This window comes from Lygodium microphyllum, chromosome 18 (genome assembly GCF_053477565.2).
Source record: "Lygodium microphyllum isolate KBCC chromosome 18, Lygodium_microphyllum_v1.1.10, whole genome shotgun sequence".
NCBI classification, from domain to species: domain Eukaryota; kingdom Viridiplantae; phylum Streptophyta; class Polypodiopsida; order Schizaeales; family Lygodiaceae; genus Lygodium; species Lygodium microphyllum.
Window position 1 is genome coordinate 95,934,909 of NC_141152.1, and position 15,576 is coordinate 95,950,484.

The window sequence follows — 15,576 nt, forward strand, 5'->3', positions numbered from 1 at the left end:
TAGAAAAACTTAACGAGCATACTCTATAGGCTCACATATTTATTATTGGTACAATTGATGTCTGTTTCACTAATTTCTCTACCCTTCTTTGTGGTCATGAGTGTATAAATATGGGACTATATAAATATGGGGGTATGCCAATGGTCACAAAATTGGTTGAGATGAGTAATGATGATAGCTAATTTGATGACTCTTGGATAGAAAAGCTACTATAAAGACCCTCATGTTGATTTTGAGGCACAATTTGATGCATGTAGGTCATGGGACTGGGTGGTTAGCACAAAGTAGCAACTCAGTGGAAGGTTGACTAAAAATAGGGTAGAAAAGATATCACTTGCTGCTACCAACACAAAACACTAGAATCCTTTACCTTGAACTACATCTACACTAAGAAGAATGTGCTATAATGGTTGTAAAATTTATTGGAACTATTGCTTAAGAATAGGAGTTTAGGATTCACTACTTCTTGAATAAGCCTAACAATTCATAAACAAAAAATAGCTCATGAATGATTATGTCTCTCGAGTAAGTTACTCATGAATATATATGTGAATCATGTAGGTTCAAAATAAGTTATTTTTAAAATACCATTTTTATACATTTTTTACATATAGAAGGGTGTAATATAAAGGGTTATTTACAGATTGAATAAAAAATGATTATATTTTATTCTAGAAAAAATCACAAATAAGGATATTTATAAATAGGCCTTGAACACACATGATGTGGAGGATATACATATAGTAACTTCCCCAAGTTATGTGTATAATGGAGTGTGGCCCTCTCTTTGCTTGTGATCACAACTTTAAGTACCAAATAACCTAGCATGCACTTTCTATCAAGGTGGTTGTTGTTTGGCATCCACACAACGTTGAGTTAGCTGCAATGGAGCTTCTGTATAGAGATGTAGGTTGAGAGAGAGAAGAGATAGAGATATACGATTTGTGGTACTGAAGAGTGTACCTCAATAAAGATTTTAGATAGGTCTGTACACCTTGACCAGCTCAATGCTCTTGCTCTCAAGTACCTCTCTGATGAAATAATACTTCACATGTATGTGTTTTTTCTTTGCATGAAAGACAAGGTTCTGTGCTAACATGATAGCACTTTGACTATCCCAATGGAGAACATGAACCTCAGTAATCCCAAGCTCAGCAACCAAACATGACAGCCATAAGGCTTCTTTGCATGTCTCAGTGGCAACCACATACTCTGCCTCCATAGTAGGATAGTGCAACACACTTTTGCAACCTAGATATCCAAGAGACAAATCCCCTTGTGAAGTTAAACACATACCCTATAGTGGACTTCTTACAGTCCGCATGTCGAGCTTAGTCGGCATATATAAAACCAATGATAGATATCTTCTGCTTACCAAAGCATATGCACAAATTCTTTGTGCCCTTAAGGTCTCTCATAATACCTTTCATTGCTTCTCAATGCTTCTTACAAGGGTTTTCCATGTACCTGCTAACCACTCCCACTGTAAAGGCAATGTCAGGACGCATAGCAACCATATCATACATCAAACTGCCAATAGCTGAAGCATATGGAATCTTGGCCATTTCAACCTTCTAAGCATCAGATGTAGGGTTCTCCTCTACATTGAGTTTCACATATGGAGGCAATGGAACTCTGATTGCTTTCCCCCCCTCCATATTGAAATGATGCAAAATATTGGATACATACTCCTACCAAGATAGATACAGTAACCCCTTCGATCTATCTCTGAGTATCTGCATCTCAAGAATGTGATTGGCATCACAAAGGTCCTTCATGTCAAAGATACCATGAAGACTTTGCTTCAATGAATCCAAGGCATGAGTATCCCTGGCAGCAATCAATATGTCATCAACATACAGAACCAAGATAATGAGGCTGCCATCTATTACCTTCTTAGTGTACAAGCAATGATCAAATTGACTTCTCTGAAGGCCCTGAGATTGCATGAAAGTATTAAACTTATGATACCATTCCCTCAGTGCTTGTTTAGCCCATACAAACTCGGTTTCAGTTTACAGGCCATTGTCTCTTTGCCTTTAGCAACAAAACCTTCAGGCCATTGTATATATATGCCCTCATGTAGATCGCCATGTAAGAATGTAGTCTTTGCATCCATCTATATGAGCTCCATATCTTTAGCTACAACCAAGCTCAAAATGGTTTTTAGAGTAGTCATCTTGACTACGGGAGAGAAGATCTCATCAAAGACAGTTCCATGTTCCTTCTTGCACCCCTTTGCAACTAATTGTGCTTTGTACTTTGGCCAAGAACCAGAAGTGGCCTTCATCTTGTAAACCCACTTGCATGGAAGAGTTTTCTACCCTTTAGGAAGTTGCACCAAGTCCCAAGTACCATTCTTATCAAGTGATTCCATTTTCAACAGCATAGCCTTGAACCACTTCTTGTTGTCTGATCTAGTGATTGTTTCCTTGAAGCAAGATGGCCCACCATAGTCAATAACTATGATATAATTTGCAACATATTATGCACCAGGAACAAATCTATTTGGCTTTCTTGAAGGTCGGTGATAAATATCATCAACAGCATACCAAGAGGGAATAGATACCGTATCAATCTTAAACAATGTTTCCATGTCACTTCCTTTAGCCACGACCTCTTTTGGCTCTCCAAAATCCACAAGACACTCGACAATGCCCTGAAGCTTCGACGGCTTGCTCTTAATCTTGTAATCGAACTCTTGCAAAGTAAATAACCACTTTGCTAAACGATCAGGTGGCTGTAACTTATTCAACAACAATTGAATCAGTTCCGCCTTCGTATAAAAAACCACCCTCTCATAAAGAATGTAGTGCCTGAACTTCTTGGTCGCAAATACCATCGCAAGGCACAACTTCTCCATATAGGTGTAGTTAATTTTTTATATGCCCAACTTTCGACTAGAAAAAGCTATCGGATGGTTCCACTTTTTCTCCCAAATTTGGGCCAAATAGTAGCTAATACTATACATAGTTGCTGCTGAAAATATATAGAACATTTCACCCCTTTTTGGTGCTTTTGAAATAGGTGCTTTGGCAAGCTCCTACTTTACATCATCAAAAGATACTTTGCAAGCATCACTCCATGAAAACTGACAATTAAAGGACAATAGGTTTGTCAGTGGCAATGTTCTTTCTGCCAAGGCATTGATAAACCTTTGATAATACCCTATCGATGACAGAAAGCTATGCACTTCTTTTGGAGTACGCAGTGAACTCATGGCGACTATGACCTTGATCTTTTCAAGATTAGTCGCAATCCCTACAGAACTGACCACATGGGCTAACAAGAGCCCATAAGGAACTCTGAAGGCGCACAGCTTCCGTGGGTTAAGAGCTATGCTGAATTGTCTACAATGCTCAAAACACATATGTAAGATAATTAACTGTCTATCCCTTACGGTAGTTGCCCCCAGATCATCAATGAGTACCTTCAATTCCTCAGGGGAAATGACGCCAAAGGTCTTGTCGGCTGTTCTCTGCCACGAACCTTGTGCATTACATAACCCAAATGCCATCACATGGTACGCGAAGGTACCGAAGACAGTAATAAACATCGTTTTAAGCTTGTCTTGCTCAGCACAATCACCATTTGGTTATATCCTGCAAAGTAGTCCATAAGCAAAATAGATTTCCCTACCTACTAGTTGATCCAAAATTTGGTCAATAAACAACAACAGGTAGTAATCCTTAATAGTTTTCTTATTCAACTCTCTAAAATCTATGCAAAGCCAGATCTGATTGTTCTTCTTTCTGATCACAACTAATGAGCACCATTCAATATACTGAACAAGGAAGATCAAACCCGCTTTCCGCAACTTTTGTAGTTCCTCAAACAACCCATCCCTTAATTCAAAAAGAATACGCCTTACTTTCTAACGTACATGGCGGATACCTTTCTTTACAGGAATAGTATGCATAGCTAGGCTAGGAGGAATACCTCGAAGTTTGTCATAGCTCCAAGCAAAGATGTCGCAAAACTCTTGAATCAGGGACACATATTCCTTTCTCTCTTCCGAACTGAGCATAGAACCCAATTTGATTGGCCGCGAATCATTAGGCATACCAAGGTCCAACTCAATAATATCCACATCTCTTATTCGATCATGAGGCTCTATCAGCAGGAAGATTAAATAGCAGGTATTGAAATTTTCCTTGATCGTAGGGACATTATATTGGCAAGGTGTTGATGATATTTATCGCCAATGTGTGATGCCTGATGAGGTTCCCTTTATTTTGGAAGAGGGCCATCACTCTGCTTGTGGAGGGTATTTTGATAGGCGGTTGACGGTGCAAAAGGCTTTACGAGCTGGTTATTGGTGGCTGTCCATCTTCTAGGATTCATTTGACTATGTTAAAAGATGTGATACATATCAAAGATATGACAATCGAGAGAATAAGAAGCAACCACTTATGCCTATTATGGTTATTCTTCCAATTTGAGAAGTGGGGCATCGATGTTGTGGGACCTATTACCCCATTGTCTACTACTTAGAAAAGATACACTATAGTAGCAACTGATTACTTTAAAAAGTGGTCAGAAGCATGGGCGATGAGGCAGGACAATGCAAAAGAGACTGCTAGTTTCCTACTTGAGTAGATACTTGAGCAGATCATTTGCCGTTTTGGTCCCCCAAAGGAAATAGTATCAGACCATGGGACTCACTTTTTGAATAAGGTAATTAGAAACCTGACTGAAGCATGGACCATTAAGCATAACAAGAAGACCCCCTATAATCCGCGAGCCAATGGATAGGTTGAAAGTACCAATAACCAGCTTGTGGGTATCCTATCCAAGCTAGTCTCTGAAAAGAAACAGGACTAGGATACAAAATTATATGTTGCAGTTTGGGCGTATAATACGACGTTTAAACGAGCCACTGGCCACACACCATTCAAAATAGTTTACGGCAAGGAGTGTGTCTTGCCCTTAGAAATTGAGTTGCCGACCATAAGATTTGCAATCAATTATTCTTTGGGTGATGAAGATGCCTTATTTGAACAGTTTATGACTATAGCCCACTTGGACGAGCTCAAATTGCAGAGTTTGTTGCACCAACTAAATGTCGGATGAAGCGATTGCATGATCTAAAGGCGAATACGCATACCTTTAAAAAAGGGCAATTAGTTCTGTATTACGATGCGCATAGGGAGCTATTTCCAGGAAAGCTGGAACCTAGATGGGATGGCCCTTACAAGATAGTTCAGATAGGTAACAATAAGTCCACGATTTTATTAATTGATCTACAAGGAGTGAAATTTAAGAATAAGGTTAATCTTAATAAGATTAAACCTTATTATTTCTAAATATGCTAACATGCCAAATGCATTGCAGGTCCATGCTGGGGATAATTTGAGACCTGTAGGAGCGCTTAAATTGGTCGATGGGGCAGTTAATCCCTTATTTGGAGCACCCATATCTAGAGCAAAGATATCATCAGGGGAGGCTTATCTGGTGGAGCAAGGGATACAAAGTGGTTGAGCAAGAAGACGGTACCTTTGTGTGGAAGATTAAAGTTTTCTGCCATCACTGTTTACAAATCTTGACAAGCAGCCCTGTTGAGTTTAATGAAGAAGGTGGGATGGAGCCGTCAGTTCATCCTATAAATATGTTGAATTTTGATTATCATAATTATGAATAGGGGAGTTCATGATGGCTGGCTATGTAAACCCATTGTGGACGTACACGTTATACTTTGATGGAGCGTCCAGGGGGCCTAATAGAAAAGGGAGTGTTGGAGTAGTTATCCGAGATCCTCGACGTAGAGTTACTTATCTCGGGGTGGGATTCACTAACAACATGGCGGAGTATAAAGCCCTAGTTATGGGATTCAATATTGCCAATAAAGGTAGCATTAGGCGGTCGTTAGTAAAAGGGGATTCCCAACTGATCTTAAATCAGCTTAATGGGACATATATAGTCTGAAATCCTCTCCTTCGTATGCATCATTGAATTACTCTAACCCTACTTGATGAATTTGAGAGCATATATCTTCAACTCATTCCATGTTATTGGAATCAGTTTTTAAGGATTCATTAGCCAAATTTTCTTATGAGGATGACCTCTTTTTCAACTATGGTCCTAGTCGGGATGTTGTTGTTGATAATGAGATGGGACCTGGTCGCTCCTAGGGAACATTATCAGACCACGCATTATATGGTAGGAAATGGTTGATATGGGTAATGAGAAGAGTAGCCGAGACCCATCTACCACTATTATCTTGGACCCATAGGTTAATTCGACGACATGTTATGCATACGCCTCTCATTGTATATGCAAGAGGTATGGGTCATAACTCGATGCATTTAGTTTAGGGCTGAGCGCCCTGTCTTTCCCCTTGGAGTGGAGCGTGTATTTGTATATCTGCCTTCTTCCAAGGAGGGATCTATATGAGCAAGTTTGCTTGATTTCTTTAGGCCAAGAGGGCCAATTGCTTTTAGGTTTTAATGATCCATTTCCTTAGGCCAGGAGGGCCAGCTACTTTAAAGTTAGTAATGTCTTGTCTACTTTCTTTAGGCCAAGAGGGCCATTCATCTATTTGGTGCCGGTACAATTAATGGGTTTTTGTTGTAGTGATTGCATCATACAGGTTGACGAAGTCACTGGAGGGAGCCTTTGCTGCGAAGGAGCTTCTTGTGGCCATTCCAGGTGGTTTCATCCCCTTTTCGAGTCTTTTCCCTTAAGCAATTAATGATATATATGCATGTAAGGGTTACTTTCTTTTGTTTGTTGGGGATCGACAATCAAAGCATGAAGTCCCAGGATTAGGCTCTGTATGTCTAGGGGAGGTCTGAGTAGTCATTGCCTCCTGCAAGGCATTGTCACGCATTGTAAGACCTGTTTTAGATGGGAATTCTAGTGACCCTGTTCTGCTGACCTGCTAAGTGGCCGTTCTAGGAGTTCCTGTTAGTTGTGAGGCAGTTAGAGAAGCCTACTAAAATAATGATGGAAAGAGAGGCCAAGTGTGTATTGCTGAGATTGCATTGGTGTGTGATGTGCAATGTATGCTAGGTCCTTACAATATGGCAAGGTGGTTACTTAGTTTAACAAGATCCTTGTTGAGTTCTTAATTCATTAAGATATTTACTTCAAATGCTTGACTTCAAAACCTACAATTTATCAAGGAACTTTGCAACACTTTGATTCAAAAACTCACAAGAGTGAGATGTGCAAAATCAAGCTTTCTTCCTTTCCAATGCAATGTGCACAGGTGCAAGAAATTCCTCAAACTATCACAACCATGTCATGCTAATAATATAGTAAGTAAGGATGGCACTTTGATGCAAATGCATACATCAAGAGGTTTAAATTTAGAATACGAGTAACACATGCACGAGTGAGCCTTGAAGCATAGTGTGTGTGTAAGTGGGAGTGTGAGTGAGTGTGAGTGATTGGTTAGTGAGTGAGTGACAAGGTGAGTGAGTGTGGGTGAGGGATAAGTGAGGTGTGAGTATGGGTGAAGGATAAGTGATATGTGAGTGTTAATGAAGGATAAGTGAGATGTGAGTGTTATAGGTATGAATGAGTGGGTATGGAGTGAGGGATGAGTGATGAGTATGAGAGAATGGGTGTGAGTGGATATGAGTGAGTGGGTATGAGTGAGGAATGAGTGATGAGAGATGAGTATGAGAGCATGAGTGAGTGTGTGAGTGAGGGATGAGTGAGTGGGTATGAGTGAAGGATGAGTGATGAGGGATGAGTATGAGGAGACAATGAGTGTGAGTGGGTATGAGTGATGAAGGATGAGTATGAGAGAATGAGTGAGTGTGAGTGAGGGATGAGTGGGTAGGGATGAGAGAGTGAGAGAATGAGTGAGGTAGTTATGATTGAGTGAGGGATGTTTGAGTGTTGGTTGTGTATTAATTAAAAGTGATTGTTTCTTACGAGTGAGGTGGTGCAAATGAGTGGTGCAAGTAAGAGGATTTGATGGATGTGTGTGAGTGAGTATGATTTCTAGGGTTTGAGTATGTGTGGGAGTGAGAGTTTGATGTTGGGGATGTGTGGGAATGAGTATAGAGATCATGTGTGGGAGTGAAAGAAGATAATGTGTGGGAGCAAAAGAAGTTGATGTATGTGTGAGAGTAAGATAAGAAGGTATATTTGAGAGTGGGTGTTATATGTGGTGTAGGGAGTGTGTTAGTGAATGTGAAAATATTTAAATAGGTATGGAAGGGGGGTGTATGATTTCTAGTGTGGGTTAGATATGGAAAGTTGGGTGTGTTAGTTTGGGTGTAGGTGTGGATATAGGGGATGTACTAGGTTTGTGGAGGGGTAAGTGGGTAGGGTGTATGATCAAAGTAATGGTGTCTCTATCTCTTCTTCTTCTTCTCCTATCTCTTCTTCCTTCACCCCTTCTTTTCTACCTTCTTCTAATACTTCTTCCACCATTAGACAAACTGCGAGCTTTCCAAGAAGACACAAAAATTAATAGCATACGTGCAACCTTGCCATACAAGAAATCCAACAAGGGGAGTATGAGTTTGTGTTTTGTGTTTGAGATTTGAGTTTTGAGTCTTTTGTGTTTCATTTTTTAAGGTTTTTGTTTTGTGTTTTTTCCTACCCTATTTATGCATATCTTCACAATCTCAATCCAATGAACTTGTTCCTTCTGATTCAACCTTCCTAACCTAGCTGCATGGGTTTCAGAATGCTAGCCACAAATGCAGATGATCCGACTCCCATTAATCCCATCCATGCCCATGCACAAGCCTCCTATTCCACCACATGGTAGGAGTTTGAGAACCTCGGTAGTTACACCATCCTATGTCTTGGCAATGAAACCAAAATGTTGAGCCTGTCACACCAAAAATTGGGACTTTGGATGGACTTCTATTATTTCAGAAGCTGCAACTCACTTCGTCGACAATCTCTCACCTTGTCTCCAACCCAAGAACTCCACTCTAACTAACCAAGCATCCTCCTCTCCAACCCAAGAAAGCAAGAATACAAGACTAGGTCAAGTTATAGTGAACACACCTAACTTACATTCTTGCATTTGATGACTTGAAGGATCGAAGATGGTTCGACGACTACGATCAACACGATCTAATGCCATTCCTCCTTCACATCCACAACCAAGCACAGCACCGAGTTGAAGAGCTAGTAGAGAAAACAAGAAAAGCAAGATGATAGCGAAGAGCTTCACCTTCCCTCAGTCCCTCACTCAACACACCTCTCACTCCCTCCCTCTCAGTCACTCTCAAGACAATGGAAGCAAGATGATACACTAGAAAGATTGAATAGAAAGGGTAAATAGTCACATTGAGATAGAGCTTCTACAACATTGGATATACCAAAAGGGGTCAATACAATTGAGACCTGCCACCCTTATATAGACCAATAATTAGGGTTAGGGTCAAGTGTTGTGCCCCTTTTTTTTTTAGGGTTTGCGTCCCTTTTGTGCTTAGGATTTCCGCAACTGTGTTAATTAGGGTTTGCACTCGCTTTTGGGTATCCTACCCTTTTAGTTGGCTCTAGACCGGTCAATCATCATTGCATACTTCCACCATAGACTAATTAGATCAAGCCTAATATATTCTAATCACAAATACATGTGTGCAACCCACACAACACTTGCGGGTGTGACAAATACAACTGCAGGTGGTGAAGTAGTGAATACAATGTACACGGGGAGTGAGCTTGGCTCTCACAAAGTAATACATTGATGATAATGTGCTGATTTCCATAAAGTAAAAATATATCCAAGTGCCAAAAAATAAGGCATTGAAGCTCCAAAAAAATAATATCCACTAAAAATTTGTAGCCGGCACTTTCGCTTTTTCAGCCTTCTTAAAATACCATTAACATCAATGTCTGCAACTATTTTGTAATCACATCCATTAGCTCTTTCTTGATGCTTGCAACTAGATTGGAAAAATAGTCCTTTAAATTTTCTCCTCTTAGAGTACTTGGAGAAGGATTTTGGGGCATCTACGTAATCACTGCAAACACTAGCTGAGTTGATGTAGAGGGTCCTCTCTTTTTACTCTGGTTCAAAGCTCCAATTGGTAGGATTCCAATTGTTGTTGTTAATTTACCATTGGATACTAGTTTCAATTGGTAGGATTCCATTGTTGTTGTTAATTTACCATTGGGAGAACTATTTGAGGTGTTGTAGTTGAACAATCATTGGAGGCATTGTTGTCTACAACCACTCTAGATTCAATACATTGCACTATGGTACTATTTGTATTTGTGGGTAGGGATAGGGAACAATCCTTGGGACTACATTTAGTGTGTATACTATTCCTAGCATTGGAGGAGGTAGGACTCCTCTTCTTGAGGTCATCGACAACCTTGCTTCATCATACAATCTTGTGCTTTCCATTGTAGCTTGAAAGTTGACTAGTCTTCTTAGCTCTACAAGCTTACAAATTCTTGGTTCTAGGCCTCTAAGATAAACCCCCTTCTAGATGCCTTCATCCAAGTTCTGGTTGGTTCACCTCTTATGTATTGATTTCATGCTAGAGATATATGCTTCCACTCATGCTCCAAATAGCTGAGTTCATGAACTTCTCTTGCATCTTCTCTTCATAACCTTGGCACTTGAATTTGGTGAGAAAGGCCATCTTCAAGTCATCCCATGTGCTAAAAGTTCCTATTGCTTGTCTCTCATACCATTGAAACATTGTGCCTTTGAAAGTGATGGGGATTATCTTCAACCAATGCTGTGAGATTCTGACATTGTTGGTTACACACGATACCATGAATTTGACTATATAAAGATCAGAATCTTTATTATATTCTCCCTTCAAGATTGGCAATGAGACTACATTCATTAGTATGTTATCAACATTTCTAGGACAAATGCGGCTTAAAAGGGAACCTTCGTTCACCTTTAGGACTTCTCTAAAGAGTGCCACAAGGGCATCAAAGAAAGCTTTTCCTACTAGCTTATTCTTGGCTTTGATTTTTTTCTTTTCTCTTCTCGCATACCTCTGGATTCGTTCTAGTGCTTGCCTATTTATCACATCATTCATTAGGGAGTTGGCTCCATCCAGTTTGTCTATACTCATTAGAAGGGAATTGGAGGGGCTTCAGTCTCTCAAAGACTCTCTTGGCAATATTTCTTCTACTTCTTTCTTTTCAACTATCTGAATCCTAAGGGATAGAGGAACAGAGAAATAGAGAGAAAGTGAGAGAGAGGGATAGAAATAAAGGAGAGATAAGAATAGAGAGAGGAAGGGAGAGAGAGATAGAGAAATAAAGTGAGAGAGGGTGTTGGAAAAAAGAGAGTGAAATATATATATATATATATATATATATATATATATATATATATATATATATATATATATATATGTATATGTATATATGGAGACAGAAAGAGAGGGAGGAAGCAAGAGGGTGATGAATTGAGATAGAGAAGTATATTGTTTACTGTAATCTATCTACTAGCTTCCAATTGGTTTCCAAGTAGACAAATAGAAGATTTTCAGTACACTAGGCATTCCCCACGTAACTTGTTGTTGTGCATCCACAAATAAATATTAGCTCTTTTCATTCTTGTTCTTGTGAGCCTCCACTAACCAATGACTCTTGAAGCTTCTTCACAATCTCCCACTTTATGATGTTTGAAAATTATTCAATGAAGGTCAAATCTTCCATTGATACTCATTTTGTTTGTCTTGCTCTTTAGTTTTGTGGGAAACAATTGGCTATATTGATACCACTTTCTGTAGCTTCAAAATATAGTGGGATCACGCTATCACATGCATCCCATATCAATATAGTGACATGTTTCTGCCATTGAGGAATGCACTTCTTATAGAAATTATTATAGAAAGTAGATTTGGAAATGCATATCTCCAATTCTTCAAGAGTAGTTGGAATTATACAATCTTCTATTGTATTTTTTACCCTTTAGCAATGCTATTGCTTGCATTTTCAGTCTTTGTTGGTGCTTATTGTGCTGCTAATACTATTCCCTTGTTGTGTACCAAAAACATTGATCCTTAAGAGGAACACTAAAAACAATGAAAAACTATTGCAAGAAAATCTATCTTTTCATACTAACAAGCATGTTATTTATATTTTAATCGGTCATAAGAAGAAAAAGAACACCAAGAACAACCAATCTCTACATAGTTCATATAGTGAGTCTCCCACGTATTTATCACGATAAATCTTCAATATATTCTTAAAATTATTCATAGAAACCATCAAAGAATCAAAATTATACAAAATAGTGATCAAATTTAAATGAAATTAATCATATAGTATTCATATTTCATCATCTTCATAGTCTTTATAGTTTTTCTATCAATCTCTCACATATAGGTACAAGGTTTCTTCATAAAAATTGGCTATGTCTTATACACCATGTCTCTCACATATGATATCTATAAATAGTAAATGATAATAACAAATAATCACACTCAATAATCATCTTTTGGTTGTGGATACCCCTTCTAAGAGATATGCCTAATATGAAGAGGCACAAGAGCCACTAGAGTGTCCCTTGAGAGCTCATCAGTGTCGTTGTCACTTCAATCTTCACTTCAAGTCTTCATCAACTTCTTCTTCTACTTCTTTGAACCATTATAGAACTTTCATTCTTTTCCTTCCATGATTAAAAAATATCCCCGTGCTAAACATCCATCCATCAGAATACTTACAAAAGCATACAAAAGACAATAGAAGGCATACAAAAGCTCTATAGTGCTTTATAGAAGATCTACAAAAGGCAAAAAAACCATATGGCTCAAACCAGAAACAACTCAAACCATCAAAAACCATCTAACACACTCTCAATAATTCCTCAAATCACTCATTCACAATCATAACCTCTCAAATAGAAAGAAAATAGATCAAAAGGGAAACAAAACACACCCATCAAAATCAAATTGACACACCACAGAACCAATTAGCACATCACAAATCAACTAAAAACCATCATAATCTTCTCAAACCTACTCAATCCATTTCAAAACATTTCAAAATAATTTCAAAATATCTGAAAACCATTCAATCAATCACAAATTCAAACAAAAATCACCCAAAATCCATCAATAAATAGCTAAAAATATAGTCATTTCAGTAGTCAACAAATGGAGATCTCATTACAACATTTGCAAGAGGTGTTGCTATGGAGTTTAGAGAGAAAAAGAAAAATATCATGGAGGCCAAGTAGTGCATTGTATGAGTATTTTTTGTTGAGGGTACAATCAACTTATCTCATAAAAGAAAATAAATATGGAAGGCAAAAAGTGATGATAGCTCCAATCGAGAGTGATCATCTCATCAATGATGATGAGGGCTTCTTCCCTTGTCTCAAGGTGCATTTTCATAGCCAAAAAAAATTATCAAATCTAGGGAAAGTAAAGAACAATCCATATTCATGTATTGCATAGGTGGATGCATTGCATGTAGAGATCACTAATAGGATTTTGTGCCTTCAAGGTGATTTAAAGAAAAAATGGCAATATCATGAAGATGCAAAGTGTAAGTTGTATGTCAATGGAGGCTTCCTAAAGGTAGTGCACATGCTTCGCACAAAGATAATCACTCTTGAATTGAGGTTGGCCACCTACATAGATGATACTAAAAAGCAAAAACTTTCAAGTTAGAATGGAAATAATAGGGATATCATTAATGTAATGATGCAAGAGATGGAAAATGAAGACATTGAGATAATGTTAGTCAAAAAAAGGCGAGTTCTCTACTATCTTGCAAAATATCATCATTTAAAAACCATGATTTCTCTAGTTTTCTTTCAATTTCCATGTCTTATAGAATGCAAGTCTATCATTGATACTTCTTCTTTGTAGGTGCAGATGAAGTAGTGCAAGCTAATGCTCCACAAAGCCCAGATGCAATTGGATTTTTTTCCTCATGTAGAAGACCTCTCCTTACTTAATCTCTAGGTCTCATTTTCCATACTTGATGTTACAAAATTTGCCTCCTATATCAACATCTTGGTCTTGAAGTGCTTGGCATGTGGTATGGGTTTTAAGGATAACAATTTGATAAGTTTGTGCATCCTCCCTTGCAAGCATGCCTATCATCTATATCTATTTGGGATACTTTGCCACATGGGGGACACTTGTCCACTTCCACAATGTGATGAAAGGATATCATACATGGTTAAACGATTCTATAAAAAATAACTATATTGCATTCTCCTAGATTTCGACTTCATAAAAGTAAGTACCTTTATGCTTTTATATTGCATCTATAATTCATTGCTCATTGTCTTGATAATTGACCAATTAGTTATTTTGCTAGCTAGTTGATAGCCACTTAACTAGTTAGCTAGGTAGTGTCATGGTCGATTAGCAACTAGTTGAGTAGTGACTTGGATAGTTAGCTAATTGAGTAATTAAGTAGCTAGTTACTTGGTTGACTAGTCTCTTGACTAGTCAACTAGTTGACAAATTAGATAACTAGTTACTTTGTTGACTAGTCATTTAGCTAATAAGCTAATTGAGCAATTAGATAGCTAGTTAGTAGTTGACTAGTCATTCAACTAATAAGCTAATTGAGAAATTAGATAGCTAGTTACTTATTTGACTAGTAACTTAGCTAGTCAACTAGCTGATTGATTACATGACTAGTTACTTAGTCAACTAGATAGTTAGATAGCTAGCTAGCCAGCTAGTTTATTGACTATATAGCCTGATAGCTAGCTATTTAGCTAATTACTTTGTTAAACTCAACAATCAGTTATTTAAATAGTAGGCGAGCGACTTAGATATCTAGATAGCTAGATAGCTATTTAGGAAGTATACCAAATAATTATTTAGGTAGTAGAGTGCATAGATAGAACACTAGACTAGTTAGTTAGCTAATTTGATAGTTGACTAGTTGGTTAGATAGTCAGCTACTTGACCAATTTGATAGTTAGTTAACTTGTTGACTAAATAGTCAACTATCTAGATAGTAGACTAGCAACTTAGATAGCTTTTCAGGTAGTGAAGTGTATAGCTAGATAGATAGTTAACTAGTTAGCTAGCTAATTTGTTACTTTACTAGTTGGTTAGGTTGTTAGCTAGTTGACCAATTAGATAGTTAGTTACTTTGTTGACCAAATAGTCAACTATTTGGTTAGCAGACTAGCTACCAAGCTAGTTAGGTAGGCACATGCTCTTTGCATTTTCTTTTTATTATTTTGCCACTTGTAACTTTGATTTGTGTGATTCTTCTATACGAGAAAGCATGGACTACATTTCAAAGCATAGGAAGTCTCTACAAGTGGAGAGGGAGTTCACGTATAAAAAAACATTATCTTATGAAAGGTCGTGTAATTGAGATACTCATCTTAAACTTTGAGCGTGATATTATATACACACATAAATGATTTTTTGTTGGTAGATTCCCACTTCTCCCAAGCTACATCTATGTATGTGCCACAAAGTCACACATTAATGAGGTCTTCAAGGACATTCAAAAGGAATAAAATTTTGTGTATGCGGACCAAGCATTGGGAAGCCTTAGAAATACAGCTTCCATGTCAAAGGCTAGAAATGGAGATAAAGAAGGTCATTAGAGTAGTAGAAGGTCACCTAGTAGAGGAAATGCCTCTTCATATTGGAGCTGGCAACTCCATAAGGTAATAAAGTTTAAGTGTACTTGCTT